Below are 20,971 nucleotides of genomic sequence, written 5' to 3'. Positions count from 1 at the left end.
TTTTTTTTTTTCGTCTTTTTATTGCTATTCTGTGTTACCTGTATTTATTAAATATCATGTTCTTCTCACTTATATTACATAAAACTCAATTCAAGAGTAAAATCACAAAATATTTAAAAACAAAATAGCTTTAAAATTTCCGATATAATCTGGTGCTCTGGAGATAAAATTGTTTTATTCCATACAGTGTTGCCACTGCTCGCTTTCAAATAGTTGAGTTTCTTAATCAAAAGTACATTAAAAGTTTACAAAATATGAAATATAAAATTTGAAATTCAAAATTCGAGCTTCCAGGAGAACATGTTCCGGTGAGGAGCATATTATTCGAAATTGGATGGCACTAGGTACTGTTGTTTTTCACAGTACATGGATTCTACATACACATGCGCAGATTCTTCATTATTTAATTTCTTTAAAATTAATACAGGGCGGTAATATTTGTTGGCAACAGTTTGAAAAGTGATTCGCGGTTTATAGTGGACGACGCAAAATCCCATTTCGGGGCCCACCAGCGGCCGAGCGGTAAAATCGCTGAACACTGGTAGTTCGGTCCGAGGTTCGAATCTCGCGAACGGGCTGGTTGCATGGGTGTTTTCGTGGTTTTCCCCATGTGTAACGTGTATACGAGCCAGTTTCCCTTAGAAAGTCCTCCACGAAGGCATCCCTCCTCTTAGGCAGATAGCCCTCGAGGCTTTGCCATAATCACACACACACACACACAAAATCCCATTTCGAGACCAATAGCCCATTCGGAATAACGCCTTTTTGGACCAATAATGAATATCTAATATACCACGACTGGAAACATTTAGTGAGAATGAGACTTCTAAACAAGGGATAGTATATATTACTCATGAGTGTTATTTTAGGCCTTAAATGAACATTTTATTAATAGGTTTACCAAAATAAAAGGACATTTGCAAAGCATCTGTAGAATACAAAGGTAAATGTCGTTATATAACAAAACATGGAATGATGTATGCAAAAGGAAAATTAGGCTGTATTGCATTTTTTTATCTTACTCAAATGAGTGATAATTAATATTTCTATTACTTTTATTAAAATATTGAAATTAAATAAACAAACAAAAAACGATGCCGAGCGTTTTGCCTAAATAAAATGATCAAATATTTTAACTTTTCTTGATATGAAATATAAAACGAATAAGAAAATATACATGAATGCTCTGTTTATCCAAAGTAGCAAAATAAAAACCCATCCATGTGAACTACTTTCAGCAGACAGAGATAAAATAATATGCATATTTCAAAGCAAATGCATGTATACAGGCATATTTACATAACAATATCTGCATATTATTTAATATACTGAGTAAGTATATTTTTCTTACAAATCTGACAAAGTTATGTTATGCCATATGCCATTCGGTTATCAGTGCAATAGATAACTTATATTCATCATTTTATTGAAGAGGATGCAAGTCAAACATAAAAAATAAAACTGTTCCTTTTCCCGCTTTTTACCTATATTATTGTGACAAAATATCTTTTGACCAAACACATAATATTTAAAGAAGCTCTTACTATTACACATGCTCGCTGTACGAAGTTCCTGTTTGATGGTCATAGCCATATTCTTACCTTTCGCTTAAGAATGGTTTTACTGTATTTTTGTAACTGTTGGCAAAAATGATAACTATGGAAGAAGTTAAACGATCGCAACAGGAATTACATTTAGGTACTAGTATTTTCGTGAGCTATTCTTTTTAATATAATTTCAAATTAGGTATTTTTTCACGTAGAATATATGATCAATGTATTTAAGTCACGTAGGGCCGCCCACACGGTAGGGCGTTTAGGAGAGCCTACTGTGGTACAGAAGAGCCCAAGTTCGAATTCCGCATAGATGTTTGCAAATGTATAGTGTCTTTACGGCATGAGGCAGTTTAAATATATAGCAAGACGAAAGTCCACTCGAGAGGTTGGTAGAAGGGAAAGAAGAGTAGGAGACCCTTGGACCCGTCAATCTCCGGCGTGCTCTCCATCAAAACTGGGGGGAGAGAAATGAGTGAAGTCGTACTGACCTTTATGACGCTCAAGGTTCTTGCCAACGACAATTGCAATCTTGCTGTTCTTGCAATGATGAATTTCGTGGGCTTGTTCTTATGTTACTGTCAGACAACTGAGATAAGTAACAGCAACAAAAACATATGCTTTACCTAAGTTTTCACTAAATATAAACTAGGATTTCTCAGGTTATGTCACTTTATACATCTGTTTTGTAAAGTGTAAGCTAAATCTTAGAACTTAAATAGAAGTTTTTGTGACGTAAAATTATACGGTATTTTCTCCCTGCTTTCTTCATGTCTTCGTGGTCTAATGGTAGCACACTCGGCGCGTATTCGAGAGGTCCTGGTTCAAGTCCTGGAGAAAGCAATGCACATTTTTCGTGTTTCTTACTTCAAAAAAACCTAATGTTTCTACAGCGGCGTCCAAACTAAAACGTGGTGGCTAAGGATTCCACACCAGCAGGATTTGGCGATTGGGTTCCTTAACCCCCAGTCGCCTTTTAAAAAAGGGAAAGTACATATATGGTATTTTGTTCCTCCTTTTCGCATGCCTTCGTGGTGTAACGGTAACACACTCGGCGCATATTCGAGAGGTCCAGGGTTCGAATCCCGGCGAAAGCATTGCTTATTTTTCACCTTTCCTGCTTTCAATTCGATGTGTAGGTATATATTATAATAATAAATCTCGAACATTAAGAGTAGTTTCATTAATAAGCTTTACACTAAATGAAAAAATTCATTTTGGTAACAGATGCATAAAATATTAACTAAGACTTACAGATTTAATTAGAGTGCACTTTCAATGTTGCCAAGATAACCTAACGTCACAACAAAATACTTTAGTTAATTCAAACAATAATTATCGCGTTACGTAAGAAACATATTATTATATAAACGTGTTTTAAAATGGAAAACATTAGTCTGAAATCTGAAGGTACACATTATAAATATTTTAATTAAATATGTTATATGCCTGTTTGCGTGTAATATAAGAAAAGATCACATTTGTTTCACTATTTTCAATGTTAAGGCAGATAAACGACACAAATGAGACCTAACAAGCTACTGGATTTTAATGTCATATTTGCATTTGAATTGAAGCAGCAGTCGCAATCAAAATCTAAATAATTTTGCAAAACTCTGATGTTTCTGGTTTCAAATAAAGGACAAGATTTAAAAGTTCTTTACCTCGAAACTATGCAGAGCTGTTCACGATGCAAATGTAATACCAAACAGAAAAGTTAAGAGAACCAGAAACACGAAATTCATTGCATTTACATTATGTTTCTCTTTTAGAGATAAAACATTCCTATTAGGGAACAATAAATCGCATACTTCCATTGCAAGCTGGGCACAAAAACAACTTCTGATTGTCATCCTCAACCTCCCTCGAGATTTATATTGCAGAAGAAAACCTCTCCTAGACTTTCCCATTTTCCGCATAGAAATGCTGAATGTAAAAAGAAAGGTGGCCCGATGATGATGTCTCCGAGTTTGAAGGGGACTTTACGTTGTTAAGATGGTATCGACTTTTTCCTCTTTATCCACGATTCCGGCCTTTTCATTTGGTTGTCAGTTACCCACCTCCTTTTTCTTTTCTCTCTCGAGAAGAATCTGGAATTTTTCACCGAAATAAATTCAGATTTTTCTCTTTAACAAGGCCTTACGCGTATTTTTACAAACGAGCATGGAACATAGAGTTTCACAAAGGATATTCATATTGAAATCTGCTTTCAAATAAGACCTCCTATTAATAATATCAAATCGTATTCATTATTCTTCGAAAGGGAGAAACGAATATTTTTTGGATCACATAAAAAATTTAACTAACCCAGATTTAAAGTTGTTTCTTTCCCCCTCCCAGTTTCGATCCTTAGATTTTTGGAGTTTTGAAGCAAATACTGGTGCTAGTATGAATTATGTATGGAACAATTTGTGTTCTTCTTTCCTTAGTCGCAAAAAAGAATATTTTTCATATTTGATGAACCCATCAATCAGATCATTGCTTTGCTTCTGTTTCTAATCATTTATGTTAAATCAATCGCAGTCGTGTTTCTCATTTGAGGACCGTAAAAAGGCTAAAAAATGTGAAATTGTTTATAAAAAGTTTGATTTACGTGATTACGGAAACGCCTCGAGGGTTATCTGCTAAGAGGAGTGATGCCTTCGTGGAGGGCCTTCTAAGGAACACTGGCTGAGTTACGCATGGAAAAATCACGAAAACTATGCAGCCAGCCCGTTTGACTAGTGCGTGACCGAACGACCAGTGTTCAGCGACTTTACCGCTCGGCCGCTGGTGGTCTTTTCATAAAGGGTGGGGAATAGAGAAATGCGTTTTTGGGGGGAAATCAAAGTAACTAATTACTTCTCCGTTTACCATTTATGAATGAAGTCACTGACATATAAAATAGAATTCTATTCTTTCAATTGCCACACACTATTAGCTAAGCCGTTTTTGAAATTTTACTCTAATTTTTCACATGACCAATTGATTAATCGCTGTAGATTGCATTAAGTTTGAGGCGGTTTCGTCATAGTTTTAGACAGCATAATGGACATCCATGTCACTTTGTTGACCTGTATCTTCAGAATATCTATACAAGGTCTTTTATAACCATTACCAATATTTATACAAGGAATTTTATAACCATTACCAATATCTATACAAGGTCTTTTATAACCATTACCAATATCTATACAAGGTCTTTTATAACCATTACCAATCTATACAAGGTCTTTTATAACCATTACCAATATCTATACAAGGTCTTTTATAACCATTACCAATATCCATACAATGCCTCTTATAAGCATTACCAATATCTATACAAAGTCTTTTATAATCATTACCAATATATGTCCCCAAGGCCCTTATGACCTCAGGTTCCCTATCCATCAAATTCTTGCCCCAAAGGACCACGTGCGCCCAAGAGGTTAAGTTACTGAAAACTGATAACTTCGACTTGGGTTCGATTTCAGGTCAACAGGTTGTCTACATGGGAGTTTCGGTGGATTTCCTCACGTGTAACGCGTATACGAGCCAGGTTCCCTTGGAAAGCCTTCCACGAAAGCATCCTTCCTTTTAATTAGATAGCCCGGCGTTGCTTTTCCGTAATCAAATAAAATAAACCAAACATCCCTCAGGATCCGATATACCCATGACGAGACAGAAGGTTACTTTTTACAGCGAGATTACCTTACTTTTGAGATTCTGAATAATGTTTATGTACATTCATTACTATAGATAATTAGAGTCATTAGGATTTTTTGAAGCAGGAGACGTGAAGACATGCAGCTCCCTGACTGGAACTCGAACCCGGACTTATCGAATACGCGCTAGGTGTGCTACCGTTGCATCACGAAGACATGCTGGCAGGAGGAAGAAAAAATCTTATATACTCCTCCTTTTAAAGGGCGACTGGAGGTTAGGGAACCCTTTCACCACATTGTGGTAGTGACGAATTATTGTTTACCAACGTTTAGTTCGGGCGCCACAGTAGAGTCATTAGGTTTTTCCCTAAACAGGAGATGTGAAAAATGTGCAGTGTTCCCCGTGTTCTTCTATTAAAACAATTTACAGGTGACGCTGAAATATTGCCAATAATATATCGTTTAGAACTAATACTTGTGTATCATATTTCTGTACAAACCCAAGCTCACTCGGGTTCTTTTACGTTAATAGGTTGTTTGCAAAGATTGCGTTTTCAATCATGTTACCAGATATATATAATAATGAACATGTGTGCATTTCACCATACTTTCATATCTATATATTATAAACACAAAAATTTCAAAAGACTGGTTCAAACAAACATTTTTGCTGTTATTATGCAAACAACACAAAGTCAAATGTTCTCGGAAATATACATCCGTGTTTGTAGATAGTAGAAAACGAATTTATTTTCCCGTCTTTATATTTTTTCAAAGGAAAAAGATTTTAATAGACTAATCTCACAGCTCACAACAAATATCGGTTCAGACTTCGAAATATAAAAGTTATGTAAATTTATAGGATTCAGGATATTATATTATTTCACAGTAAACTAATTACGTTATTGTTATAAATAAAGTTTTTAATTATTTTTAATGAGACATTTTCGGTTCCAATTTACATCTATCGGCTATGCCTGAAGTTGAACTACGCAGCAATTATGCATGCTACACTCATTCACCATATACATTCATCGGCTATGTCTGAAGTTGCAACTACGGAGCGATTAGCATTCTACACTCCTTCACCATCTACACCCATCGGCTATATCTGAAGTTGTAACTACGTAAATACGCATTCTGCACTCTTTCTTCCATGTACGTCTGAAGTTGCAACTACACATTCTACACTCCTTCACCCTCTACATCTATGAGCTATATCAGAACTTGCAACTACGCAATTACGCACCCTACACTCCTTCACCATCTACATCCCGCGGCTTATGTCTGAAGATGCAATTACGCATTCTACACTCCTTCAACTTCTACATCCATCTATTATGTCTGAAGTTGCAATTCTACACTCCTTCAACACCTACATCCATCGGCTATGTCTGAAGTTGCAATTGTACACTCCTTCAACATCTACGTCCATCGGCTATGTTGGGAGTTGTAACTACGCAATTACGCATTCTGCACTCCGTCACCATCTACATCCAGCGACCATGTCTAAATGTACATCAAATCAATTACGCATTCCCCACTCCTTCACCATGTACATCCATTGGCTATTGGCTTATATACTCCTTCACCATTCACATTCATCGGCTATGTCTGAAGTTGCAATTCTACACTCCTTCAACATCTACATCCATTGGCTATGTCTGAAGTTGCAACTACTCAGCAATTACGCATTCTACACACCTTCACCATCTGCATTCAGCGGCCATGTCTAAATTTTCAACAAATCAATTACGCATTCTACACTCCTTCACCATGTACATCCATTGGCTATGTCTGAAGTTTCAACTACTCAGCAAATACGCATTCTACATTCCTTTACCATTCACATTCATCGGCAATGTCTGAAGCTGCAATTATACATTCCTTCAACATCTACATCCATCGGCTATGTTTGAAGTTGCAACTACGCAATTACGCATTTTACACTCCTTCATCCTCTACATCCAGCGCCATGTCTAATTTTGCAACAGATCAATTACGCATTCTACATCACCATTTGCATCCATTGGTTGTGTCTGAAGTATTGGCATTTTCTCTCGCATCCTAAATTTTTACATATGCATTACATACGCATAAAATAGTCATTTGTTTATAGTACGCATAAGAAAACAATTATTACTTTCTTTTATTGATTTTGATAGGTGGATACTAACAGTTTGTGGCTGCAATTTAATTTAGTTTACAGATGAGATTTATAATACCAATTCTTTCTTTATATATCTCATTCCGATGCAAGCGGAGTTCCTGATTCCCTCACGGCTTTTAGGAGAAAACCATTTCTTTGTAATTTACTAAAAAGAAATACTTCACAAACACATTTTGCGGAGGAAATAAAAGCTGTTATACCAAAACAATTCAAACTGAATTCCCAGTTTTCCCATAACGCGTCTTAGGAAAATAATGACTACTTTCAAAGAAAATCATTCGATAATCGTCTCTCGCTATAAGAATATGAATTTTCGAACTCATGGGCTTCGAGGTCTAAACATGTTATTTAAAACTTAGCGAACGGTGGCCGAATGGATAGCACCAATATCTTTGAGAGACTCTTCTGTAAATTTATTGTATTGTGAGGTACTGGCCTTCTCCGAAACGGGATATCTGTGATATATGCCACCAATATTTCCAGTGGCAATAAAACGTAGCTAAGAAATCATATGACCCACATTTGGGATGGCTGCCATGCCTCTTCGTGATATTAATGGACGCCATTGAAGAAAGCTGGACCAAGAAAAGAATTCCCTCGTCTCAAAAGAAGGGAGGGAGAAGTTTCCGCAAAATTTCTTCAGCATCTCACTTCTGAATGTATTACTATTTACAGATGGAGTTAAGAAAGCGTGTTTGGTTGTTTGATTTTTGTTGGATGTATAAATAAACGCGAGATATATATTTTTTTCAAGCTTTCTCTGGTTGCGAAGAAAAGTGGCTCGTGGTTCTTTAACAATGTAATATATTTTTCCATAAAAGTTTGGTGAGAATCATGATGAGATAAAATCCTAGGGTTCTTTTTTAGATTCGCCATCGTCGATGAATAATGGAGAAAGACAGATTAATAATATTTCAAATCGCTAAAAGCGGGGAAAATCCCAAAAAGAGAGGAAAAGTGACGGCAGAACTAGGAATAAAAAAGTAAAGTACTAAAGCTGATAAAAAACTGAAAGTGTATAAACAAGCCCTTAGGAAACAACATCAAACTATCCAACATCTACTTGACTTGAAGTTCGACTCTAAAGGGAAAACACTGACTCTGGGAAATGGCAAGAGAAATTACCTCCTGCATTTCTATAATTAACAAAGTACCTTGTACTTCACGTCTGACACTGAGAGCTTAAAACGCATTTTACCATGGAATATTTGTCTAAAATGGACAAGAGCCAAAACGTCATCTTATATTTATTTACACGCAAGATATTTAATGTACATACAAGAGAACCTGAGTGTACAGAGACTGTTCCCACATTTTTTAGACGATTTTGGTAAGCGGTAATAAAAAATCGTTTGCTGCAAAAGAAGTAATTGCAATTGTACTATGCTTTTAAAAGTCAAAATATTCGTGTGTGGCTCGAAAGTTTTGTTTTTATTAAAAATGGCTAATTTAACAAAGCAGTGGTTCGAAGGCTACATTTACGCTCTTTCCGAAGAGAAATATGCATACTCCGTTATCCAAAAACGTTGTGAGAGTTATGGTTTTGTGATATCTAAAGCGTCGATAGGTGATATCATCAACAAGAAAGGAAACAAACGTCAAATTGGTGCCTCAAGTGGGACAAAAATTCCAAACAAGTATCCAAGGAAATAACGGGCATCTTGGACTATTGCAAAGGTACGTTGTTTAATGTTAAAAGAAAATTCCCCTATTCAAAGAACAGTTGCAAAATCATTAAAATGCTCGGTGTCCACTGTAAACAAAATGATAAACGTTGATTTAAATCTGAAGAAAGCGAAAAAACGCAATGTGCATCGTCTTCTGCCAAAGCATATCGCTCAACGGAGGCCACGCTGCAGAATTCTATACGAGAAACACTTATCCAAACAAAAATGGAAAACAATTGTCACAATAGATGAAGCATGGGTGTATTTAAATGACTGTAACAAAAAAAAGAGCCATTTATTATCATAAAAGGGGAGAAAAAAATTTAAGTACATGGTTCAAGGAATCGAAAGAAAGTTTTTCTGAGGGATTCATGATTGTTGCTGGTTTTTCTCATAATGGCAAGTTAAAAATAAAGAGAGTGCAAAATAATGTCAAGATTAACTCCAAATGCTATCAGGAATATATTTTATCGCCAATTTTTCTGAATGAAATACCATCGCTTTACCCACAGTGCCATCCATCTGTGTGACTCCATCAGAACTAAGCTAGCAGGCACACATCAAAATCCCCTGTAAATTTCCTAAAAGAAATGGAACAAAAAACTGGTATCAAGGCTTACTGATATCCCTACTAAGCCCTACACTGATACACCCTACAAGGCCCTTCACTGATATCCCTACTAAATCTCCCGATGTGTCACCTATAGATTTTTGTGCTTTCGGACTTTTAAAAACTGCATTATCCAAACGTTGTCCCGAAACCCTAACAGGACTCTGGAAAGCTGTTCGGGAGGAATGCGATAGAATACCTCTTCTGCCACTTCAAAAGGCATTAGTATTTTAGAAATTGCGGTATCGAAAGATAGTTCATAATAAAGGATGTCAAATAGAACATTTAAAACAGCAGAATTTTATGTAATTTAGTTTTGTGAATACAATATACATCATCTAAAAAATGTGTGAACAGCCTCTGCAGTTTCAGATAATTTTAAGACTTTAAAAAAATTAACATTTGATTTTTTAACTTATCTCATCAACCAAGGAAATGTTTTCTTTAAATAAAAACAGAATATAACTGTTCTTACCACAAACGGCGAACTTTGATTTAAAATTAAAAAAATCCCTTTAACTTATGTCAGAAACTCAGTTGTTGCTAACTCTCAGTTGTCTGACCTATAGTCAGCCCAAGACCATGAAATTTCTTGTGGCAAAGAACGCAAGTTTACGCCTGTTGTTGGAAACAAAAACAAAAACTTGAGCTTCATACAGGTGACAGTGCGATTTTTCTCAGTTCTGCCTCCAATTTTGATGCAGAGCACTTCGGAGCGGGAGGGCGGATCCGAAGGTCTTCTACTCCCTCTTTCCTTACCAACAACCTCTCGAGATAACTTTCGGCTTGCCGCATGTTTAGAGTGCCTCCATGCCGAACGGACACTATATATTTGCAAACATCCATGCCTTCTGCAAGATTCGAACCCAGAACCTTTAGCTCGGCAGTCAGCGAAACTAACCACTAACGGTTGGTTAGCAGAGACTCAGTAAAATGGTAGTACAATATTATTATAAAAAATAGGAATCCATGATAACATTTGTTACCTTGAAAGACCGAAATTGGAGAATGTCGACTTTCACCGGAGAATGTCAACATTTACCAAATACGTCAGTGAAAAATCGAATATTTCTTTACATTCTTGTACATTCGGACCCTCACCGGTGTATGTCGACAATCACAGATATGCTCTGGTGTAGGTCGAAAAGAGAGGAGTATATGTACACGCTGCCATTCCAAAAGGAAGTGTTCCACAAATAAATGGAGTTGTAAAAGCAAGGGTCTCTTGTGCAATTCAAAGTGTCATAATAGTTTAAGTTGTTGCAATAAATAAGATTTGAATCACATAATTTGGTAAGTTTATAACTTCTATCATTTTCCTTTCTCATTTTGAATGTACTGTGTGTTTTAAGTTCTTATATTCTTAAGTTCTTTTTCTTAGTTTCAAGTGCGTTTTTCGCGAATGAATTACGGAGAAGGAAATATAATATTCTTATATGTTCAACATTCACCATTAGTACATGGTGAATGTCGACATTCACCGGTGCAAGTCAGAAATAAGAGTATTTTGAAAATATTTCGGACATACACCAAGCGACTATGTGAATGTTGACATTTCCTGCCAAAAGTCGACATTCTCCAGATTTCGGTGTTTCACCGTAACATATTCACTCAATATATATACTCAATATATTCACTCAAACCCATGAGATATACATGATTCCTATCAAAAATAGGAATCATGATACTCACATATATCATGATATGTTAAAACAGAAAACATGAAAACTTCAGGTTTAAAAGCTGACTGAGACATTGAATTTCTACTGGCTGAAAGGCACGAATCCATCAGAATATTAAAAACGACTTTTTGATAAGAAGGACCGTTTTAATTTATAAGAATCGGGTTGTATATAAAGCAAAAAAATTACATCAGATTATATTTTTAGATCTTGTGTTAATTAACCCATTATCGTATGATTTAATCAGTACTTTCACTTTTAATTTTCTGTGGTATCTCTTCGCCAATCTCTGAGAATCACGTTAGACCAGTTTCTGTCCTTTCCTAGGCGAATTTTCCCGAGCAACTAGAAAGTTTTACCCAATGCTTGATAAGCTTTTGCTTTGTAAATTTCTGGCGTTAAATTACTTTACATTTTAATTAATATTTTACGTTAGTATACATCCTCCAAGTATCGTAGATTTTTCTGTAAGCTCAAGCAGAACTTGTAAAAGAACAAATTTCGATTATCCTATTTCAAAGGAAATAACCATTTTTCAACGTTCCCGAACCCATTTAGACGATTTGTTTTGCATGACGTCTGTACCTACGAACAGAATAAAGTCCTTTTTTTTCTCAAAAAACGAATTGTAAAATGGATTCAAGAATGTTTTTTCATGACGTCAGTATCTACGTTTTTATCTACGCATGCATACAAGTAGCTCACATAACTCAAATATGATTAACCGTCGAACTTTGAAATTTTGCATATGGGACTGCTATAACATCTAATTGTGCAACTCCCTCTTTTAAAGCAATCCGCAATACCAGACATATATACAGGGTGTTTCAGCAAATCGGTTGCAAACTTTTACGAGAGATTATACCCAGACGATGGAAAATCACGTAGCAATGGCAGTGTCCGAAACTCTTTTCTGGCGCGGTGGTGACGACAAAAAACACAAGAAAGGTTTGGTTTGGTTTATAGAGATTACGGCAAAGCACACTAGGGGTATCTGCCTAAGCGGAGGGATGCCTTCGTGGAGGACTTTCTAAGGGAAACTGGCTCGTATACACGTTACACATGGGGAAAACCACGAAAACGCCCATGCAGCCAGCCCGTTCGCGGGTTTCGAACCTCGGACCGAACTACCAGTGTTCAGTGACTTTACCGCTCGGCCGCTGGTGGGCCAAAGCACAAGAAAGAAAGGATACGAACAGGGTGAGAATATATGTTTAGTATGCTCAGAACAGCGGAAGGCAAGAAATAACGAAAAAAAAGGTCATTATCAAAGAAGGTTTTCGAAACGTATCCGGCAGGAGTGTCCGGTGCATTGGGCAGCAAGATCGCCAGACCAAACATACATTGACTACTTCCTCTGCGGGGTACATCAAGATATTGGTTCACGCAACTCCGTTAAAACTGCTGAGGAACTTGTTGGACGCATAGTGACAGTTGCTGGGGAAGTCCATATGTACGGTATTTTCCAGAACATCAGATCTTCAATGTCCCAGAGATAAGAGGCTTGCATCAGGGTCCGAGGTCGTAGGTCGTAATTTCGAACACATTCTCTGTCTACCTTTGCTCTTATTTCTTGAATTTCCTGATTGCTACTGTACTAAGCAAAATAAACATGTTTCCTCAACCAGAATTGCTGTAAAAGTATTTTCGACCAAATTATTGGACACGGAAGTGTTGTTTTGAATGTAAAATTATTCAAACATCAGAAAGGTGGCATTTAATTATATAAAGGAACATATTACACACACACACACACACAAAAAAAAAAAAAAAAAAAAAAAATCATGGGATTGCTCTGAGAAGAAAAACATAAAATTTTGTCATTCTTTTTTTAAAAAATGCTAAACTTTGTTTTAAGGGTACTCATACACCTTAAAACCCATAGGATCTTCGAATAGGTGACTGTTGCAAGAATTGGGACAAGTTATTTATTTTAAAAGCAGTTACTTCCAACTTTTTACAGCTGACTACATAATATAGCCGCTTTCTGAAACAGTAATCAGAAAGTTTCTGTTGCCACAAATATTTTTATAATTTAATCCGCTTTGTGACAAAATTTTTCGTCAAGTTTCCACCTTGCGCGCACAGTTTAAAACATTCTGTTGCATAATTTAATTCCATATTTAATATATAGCTTTTATAACATTTAGAAACTACTGTGAACCTAAAATTCTAAGAATTTCATGTTAAATTTTTATTTTATTTGGAGTTGAGTTTATAAAACGTATTTTATTAAAAAAAATCTGTAATATTTTCGCGCATAATTTTTTTTAATACTAAACTATTCATCAAATTTTTGGTTCAGTTAGAAAATAGTGCCCATATAAAGAATTCCATCAAATTTCAAGTATGTACCATTAGCCATTTTTAAAATATCATGCGCGCAAGGTGGAAACATGACGAAAAATTTTGTCACAAAGCGGATTAAATTACAAAAATATTTGTGGCAACACACACTTTCTGGTTGCTAGTTTCTAAAGCAGCTATATTATGTAGTCAGCTGTAAAAGGTTGGAAGTATATGCTTTTAAAATAAATAAAATATCCCAATTCTTGCAACAGTCACATATTCGAAGGTCATAAGGGGTTTAAGGTGTATGAGCCCCCTTAAAGAATTGTAGTCTTAGTCTTAGGTCCTTTAATTAAATTCCCTTAATGTCTTTTACCTGCTAGACCTAGTAGGACTGAGGAGCTATTATTTGCTGCGTTCTTGTTGTATAAATAACGAATCCGAACAAGGGTGTAGGTACCCTTTTATTTGAGCGCAAGATATTTACAGCTGGACCTTCTTGTGCGTACAGAAAGCCAACACTTTTGGCTTGAATTTAAAATAGAAAATGCAAAATTAAACTAAAACAAAATAAGGCAAAGCACGCTTTCTCTATTTCTCTATCTAACTGAAGTACCTCAGACTTTAATAACATTTATAAGACGGAATGTTATTGTACTAAACTTGCATCAATTAAAATTCATTTTATTTTATTTTATAGTAATAGCATTTTCAGAAGTCAAACAACAAAAATCAGCGTCATATTTACCAAATTTTCACAGGACTAGTTTCGATGGTTTTACCGAACCACCATCTTCAGCTGCAAAACCGCAAATGAACAAGATAGGAAATAATGATTAGATAAGATAAGAAAGCCTGGACAAGAATAAGCAAGTGGCGCCATCTGTTGGTGAAACCAGAACTAAAACATAATTTCTTTAAAGGCCGAAGGCAAATTTGGATTGGAATTAGGAACGTTTTTGTTGTTTGACTTCTGAATTAGTATTTATTCGGCGTGTTATTGTGTCTTAATAATAGCATTTTCTTTCCTATTTTGCATAAAGCGTGAAACGGGAAACTCATTCTGGTAGAAAGCGTAGGTAGGAAAATCAGAACATAAAGGAAAGCTTTTTTAAAATAAAAGTAACTATTAAAAAAATAAAGTAAAACGCTACGGGATTCTAATGTTGGCGAAAGTTTTCTTTTTAAATCAATGAGAATTTACCCGATAAGTTATAAGTAAATTTTGTAACTGAATTGAATCATATTTTTTGTACAAAGGCAAACAAAATGGGGAAAAATAAGAAAGCAAATCGTATATTTTCCATTTTTTTTTTGAAGTATTCCCAACTGGGAATCGACATCTATCTCCCAAAGAGTTATCATCCTTTAATGAATCATTTTCATAGTTCACTCATAAATTTAATCTTTGGAACATCATTTAAGTAATTACCGAGAGCCTATTTTGAATTTTAGAATTTTATTGCTTTTTTTTTTCTTCTTTCGATGGGAAAAATTTCAAAAAAAAATACCGAAAATGATTTGCAACAAAATAGTTGAGGTTTCTAAAGAGACGATTTGTATTTTTTCCCGAGTTTCGAAAATTTATATTTATATATATAATTATATGTTAAATTTATATTTAATTTATATTAGTATATAAAATTTATACTTCGAAATTTTATATTATAATTAAATTTATAGCTAGATCCAGAAAATATTCGTATGGTTTCGCGTTCGATTTATTGTTACAACTCGGTTGATTTTTCAAGACTCCCTTTCCCAAAATTCTAATGCCTTTTGTAAACATCAGGCTCTGCTTAGTCATCGATTTAATTAATTCATCGATTTAGTTACATAAAAGCGCAAAATAAATAATGTGCATATGTTCTATAAGTATTCCAATCTTAATGACTCAAAGTGACAAGGAAACTAACGCTACTATAATTTAGTATGTAGTAATGATTTTGACTGAATTTATCTTTTATTGAAAACAAAATTCAATAATTTTTTCAAGTTTACCTATCTTACACCGTAATAATATTTATCAAGACGGAATGTTATTGTACTAAACTTGCATCAATTAAAATTCATTTTATTTTATTTTATTATTTATTTTCTTATTTTATTTATTTCTGTCTCGAGCGACAGAGTTTCTATAAGCTTTTAACCTTACAGTCAACTTTCTGAAGTATTTTTTGTAATGCCATTTAAATATCTAATTTAAAATAAATAGTCATTTTCATCGGGAAACTGAAAAAAATCATTCTGATATTTACTCCATAATGCTAAAAACGTCAAGGCACTTACCGTGTCAGTATAATATTCAACGAATACGTTAATTATGAAAAGAAAATATTGGGATAGCGAATCTTAAATAAAGGAGAAGAAATTTAGAAGCCATATACATGCAATATGACGCCAGTCGTAGCAGATTAAATCTTGTTTCTTTTATTGTAGTGAAATATTTTGCGGACACAATTCACTATACACAAAAATTAAGCCAAGGTTAGGTTAGGTTAGGTTATTTAATTACGGCAAAGCCTCGAGGACTATCTGCCTAAGTGGAGGACTTTCTAAGGAAAACTGGCTCGTATACACGTTACAAATGAAAAAAAACCAAAAAAACACCCATGCAGTCAGCCCGTTCGGGGGATTCGTACCTCGAACCGAATTACCAGTGTTCAGCGATTTTACCGCTCGGCCGCTAGTGGGTCTAATTAAGGCAAAGAAATATCAACAACGTGACGTCACGACTTACCATGGCCGCCATGTAGCGTACGGATAAGACCAAAAAACATACTATTAAATAAAACTACATTTATTTTGGAGAGTAAATATCAATCGAAGCAAACTCAGAAAGGTGTCTTTAGTCATAATTTGTATAAAATGTCATTTAAACTTTCTCTGCTTTTCTAGGTTTAGCCATATGTACATTTCTCTTATAGTTACCATTTACACATTTCCATGTACCCAGATGTTATTAAAAATGAAACAGACATTTGCAGTGCTTGTGACTTTTCTATACTTCGTAAAAAATTATTTATGTTAAATATTAAAATTAGAACGGGAGACTTATAAACGTTCAATGGTGAGGAGCTAGCACACTGATAACACTGAGTAGAATGTAAGCAAAACCAACTAGAAGTAAGCGTATGGCGACCATCATAAGTCGTGACGTCACGCTGTGACGTTACATACCTTCATTTTCATTGCACGTGACATATGGTGGAGGCTTACTCCAGTTATTCTAACCTCTTTGGTTATGCTTGTAATTTTAAATATCGACTGTCATGTAGCTTGAATTTTAACAAATAAATGAGTTCTTACATTAATTTAGAAGTCAAACAACAAAAATCAGCGTTATATTTTCAGATTTTCACAGGACTAGTTTCGATGGTTTTACCGAACCATCATCCTCAGCTGCAAAAGCGCAAATTGACTTCTAAATGAATATTTGTTCGGCGTTTTATTGTATCTTAAATGAGTTCTTAGTTTGCCTGCTTCTTGTAGCGTCATGTTTCTCTTAATTTGTAACAAAATATTAATTATCACCAAAACACATTCGACGCATAAATTATACGTCTTTAACTCTTGGTAATATACAGATGAAACGGATATAACTTATCATAATTCATTCATTTAGGAATTTCGGTTAATATTTTCTCTAAATTAGTATTATTAAATTTTCTCGATATAGGCTCCAAATTTAAATGTTAATTTGTTCTGAGTTACAAGATGATGTATTCTGTAGTTCTTTATATGTGAATATTAATGCATATTTTAAGCCGATTTGTTCGAAATTTAAAGGTTCTAGACAGTTCTCATTTGGCATCCAAAAATTCTCCCAATCTTTCGTCATATTTTCTTCTTCCTTTAGTGCCTGCGGTGTGGCATCGAAGCTGGAGAAAATGGGCAAACAGTTCGATTATCCGGAAACAGGAAGTCTTAGTCATAACTCGATCAAAGAATTGAAGGATTAATGCTCATGAAAATGTGTTTTAGTCTCATTTCTTGTAAATCGTGCAAGCGAGCAACAATTTGTTGTTCCAAATACATTAATATTGCAGAAGAAACATAAATTAGCATAGAAAACAAACATGAGAATGTGCGTGAGGAGCAGATATTAGTTTAAGTATATTTGATCCCTAACGACGACCATATTTGTTCGTATACACTGTAGTTTATCACTTTTTCTTAAGTTTATAGGTACTAATGTTTAGAGCCTTAAACCAAATTGCATTCTTCATGCAATATTTCCATAGTAAATTAGATGCATAAGCAGTATTAGCACACGAGGATTTATTAATGGAATAATGAGTTAGGGAAATTTTTAAATTTTTAGAAAATAGCTGATGTTTATTTTACAAACAGTTAATATTTAGCGATTTAAGTTAAACAGTTAATATTTATATATCGATTTCAACCACAAAAATAAAATAATGTAATATAGTATAAACAAAACATCACAAAAAATTAATATAATATATACAAAACATCACAAAAAATTAATATAATATATACAAAACATCACAAAAAATTGAAAGATTTCAGATTTTATATTATGCACAAAGAGGCTTTTTTTTAACGTTTTGTGTGTTAGCTTTATTTATTAAATATCATGTCCTTCGCGCGTAAAACATAAAATTCAACAGCAATACAAGAAAATATTTAAAAAGGGGCCTATCTTTAGAATTTCCGTTTCACAGTCTCACGCCTGGAGATAATCTTTTTTTCGCAAAATGTTGCCATTGCTCGATTTGAAATCGTTGAGATTCTTAATCAAAAACTCAAAAATGCTTTACAAAATATGAAATAGATAATAAAACAAATTCCAAATTTCAAATTAGGGCTTTCAAATGCCCGTATTCGTGGAGGAGGCCCACGACATAGGCCTACCAGCAGCCGAGCGGTAAAGTCGCTGAACACTGGTAGTTCTTTCCGGGGTTCGAATCCCCGCGAACGGGCTGGCTGCATGGGTGTTTTCGTCATTTTCCCCCATGTGTAACGTGTATACGAGCCAGTTTCTTTTAGAAAGTCCTCCACGAAGTCATCCCTCCCCTTCGGCAGATAGCCCTAGTGTGCTTTGTCATAATTAAATACACACCATCGTGGAGGATTACGTTGCTCAACCTACCGTTGTTTTACCACAATGCGAGAAACATACATGCATTTATGCGGATTCTTCCATATTTTATTTAAATATAATATTCGGTGGCAACAATTTAAAAAGTGATTCGCCGTTTATAGTGAATGAACGTAAAATGCCAAAAGGAAATTAATAGCACATCTGAGCAAATTGCCCCTTTGTGTTAAAAAAAAAAAAAAAAAAAAAAAAAAAATTGGCACGGTCTCTTTGAGATCAGAGATTCATTTTACTGAGGAGGTGTCGAAAGTTAATTACGTTTGACGGCAAATTTTCGATGTACGTTTTAAATAATTCAATAAAATATTTGACGTTTTTGGCAGTAAAAAGATCGCAGATTGAGTAAAAATTTTCGAAATTGAATTAAAACACCTTAAACAAAAGAACTCGCATTCATTGTGGCAGAATGCCACATCTTTAATTAACTCAGTTACAAATATGCATAAACGTTAATTAAATCTTCTACAAATATAAGTATTAAAAACAAATCTTTTGCTTATTTTACAAATATTAATAAACTAACTATCCCATATTAAAACAGATTATTTCTATTGTAAATTTCGGAGTACTCAGTTAATTTCTGAATAAAATTGTCACATCTTAATTAATAAATATAATAAGCATTTAAAAATTCATAAGCATAAACATGCGTTTACTTTTATAGGATATAGTGTTTGAAAAGCTACAATGGGAAAATGAAACGGAAATAAATTTCAAAAGAAAGAGAAATATGTGTGTATGTGTATTTATTATGGCAAAGCACACTAGAGCTATCTGCCTAAGGGGAGGGATGCCTTCGTGGAGGGCTTTCTAAGGCAAACTGGCTCGTATACACGTTACACATGGGGAAAACCACGAAAACACCCATGCAACAGGCCCGTTCGCGGGATTCGAACCTCCGACCGAACTACCAGTTTTCAACGACTTTACCCCTCGGCCGCTGGTGGGCCCGAAAGAGAAATATGTAAACAAAACAAAATCTGAAACTTTAATAATAATAATATATTTCTAAATATATTATTTTAATAATAATAATATATTTGTGTTTGCCAGTTTTATAATACCCTGAAATGAGCATTTTTTCATTTACATACGCATAAATGTTTCGAAGGCATTTTGGGTAATGATTCTCTGGATTACAAATATTTAAAAACCGCCTATCTTTAGAATTTCGGGTAGACACTCTCGGGCGCTGGATATAAAAATGCTTTCTTCTCGTACAGTGTTTCCTTTGCTTGCTTAAAAACCACTACGTTTCTTAATCCAGAATGCGTTTAAGTTTTATAAAATATGAAATACACAATACAGGAAGTGCAAAATTCAAAATTCGGGCTTTCAGGTGTCCCTATTCGGGTGGAGGATTATGTTATTCAAAATTTGATGGCTCTAAGTGCAGTTGATTTTTCACAATTCGAAAAGCATACATGTATTTATGCAAATTCTTCATTATTTAATTTCTTTAAACGTAATACAGGGTGATAATTGAACAAAGCAGTGTTATTTTTCTTATCTATTTATATAAAGAAGAATGTTTAGGTGTTTGTTCACGATTAACTCTGTCACTGCAATAGCCATTGTCACGAGACTCTCTACAATTCTTTTCTGGTCCCGGGAAAGGTCAATGTCCATTTTTTTAAAAAACAAAAATAGCTAAATTCAGAGATACGAGTATTAATTAAAACCTCTGAAAACGCTAATTCTTGCCCTCATTTTTCCGAATGGCAACATTCTCGCACGCTGGAGTTAAAATTATGTCTTATTTCCAAACGTGTTGCCACTGCTCGCTTTCAAATCGTATAGTTTGTTATTAAAAATTGCTTAGTTTTGCAAATTCCAAATTTCAAATTAATAAAAACAGTATTGCCAATCGTTAAATATATAATTCCCGATTCCAAAAATTCGTGGGAAGTCATTTCAACTATTCGCATCTTCGTACGACTTTAATCACCCGGGATATTAATTAAAAACTCTGAAAACACTCATTTTCGCAATCCTTTTTCTGACTGGCAACAGTCTCCCACTTTCAAGCTAAAAATGCTTTATTTCTAAAAGTGTTGGTACTGCTCGCTTTCAAATGGTAGAATTTGTTAATAAAAAATTTGTAACTTTTACAAAATCTGTACATATAAAGAAGAATGCCTGGTTGCGTGTCTGATTATTTGCGTCATTGATTTCTGATTAATTATGATAAATATTTTGCCTTTGCCACATTTTTCGACTAAAACTGAAAATATAGGTGAAATGTAGGA

The sequence above is a fragment of the Stegodyphus dumicola genome, chromosome 7 (assembly GCF_044657685.1).
Source record: "Stegodyphus dumicola isolate Sdum_Otavi_A_Nest chromosome 7, ASM4465768v1".
Classification (NCBI taxonomy): domain Eukaryota; kingdom Metazoa; phylum Arthropoda; class Arachnida; order Araneae; family Eresidae; genus Stegodyphus; species Stegodyphus dumicola.
Note: the sequence above shows the minus strand (reverse complement) of the source record.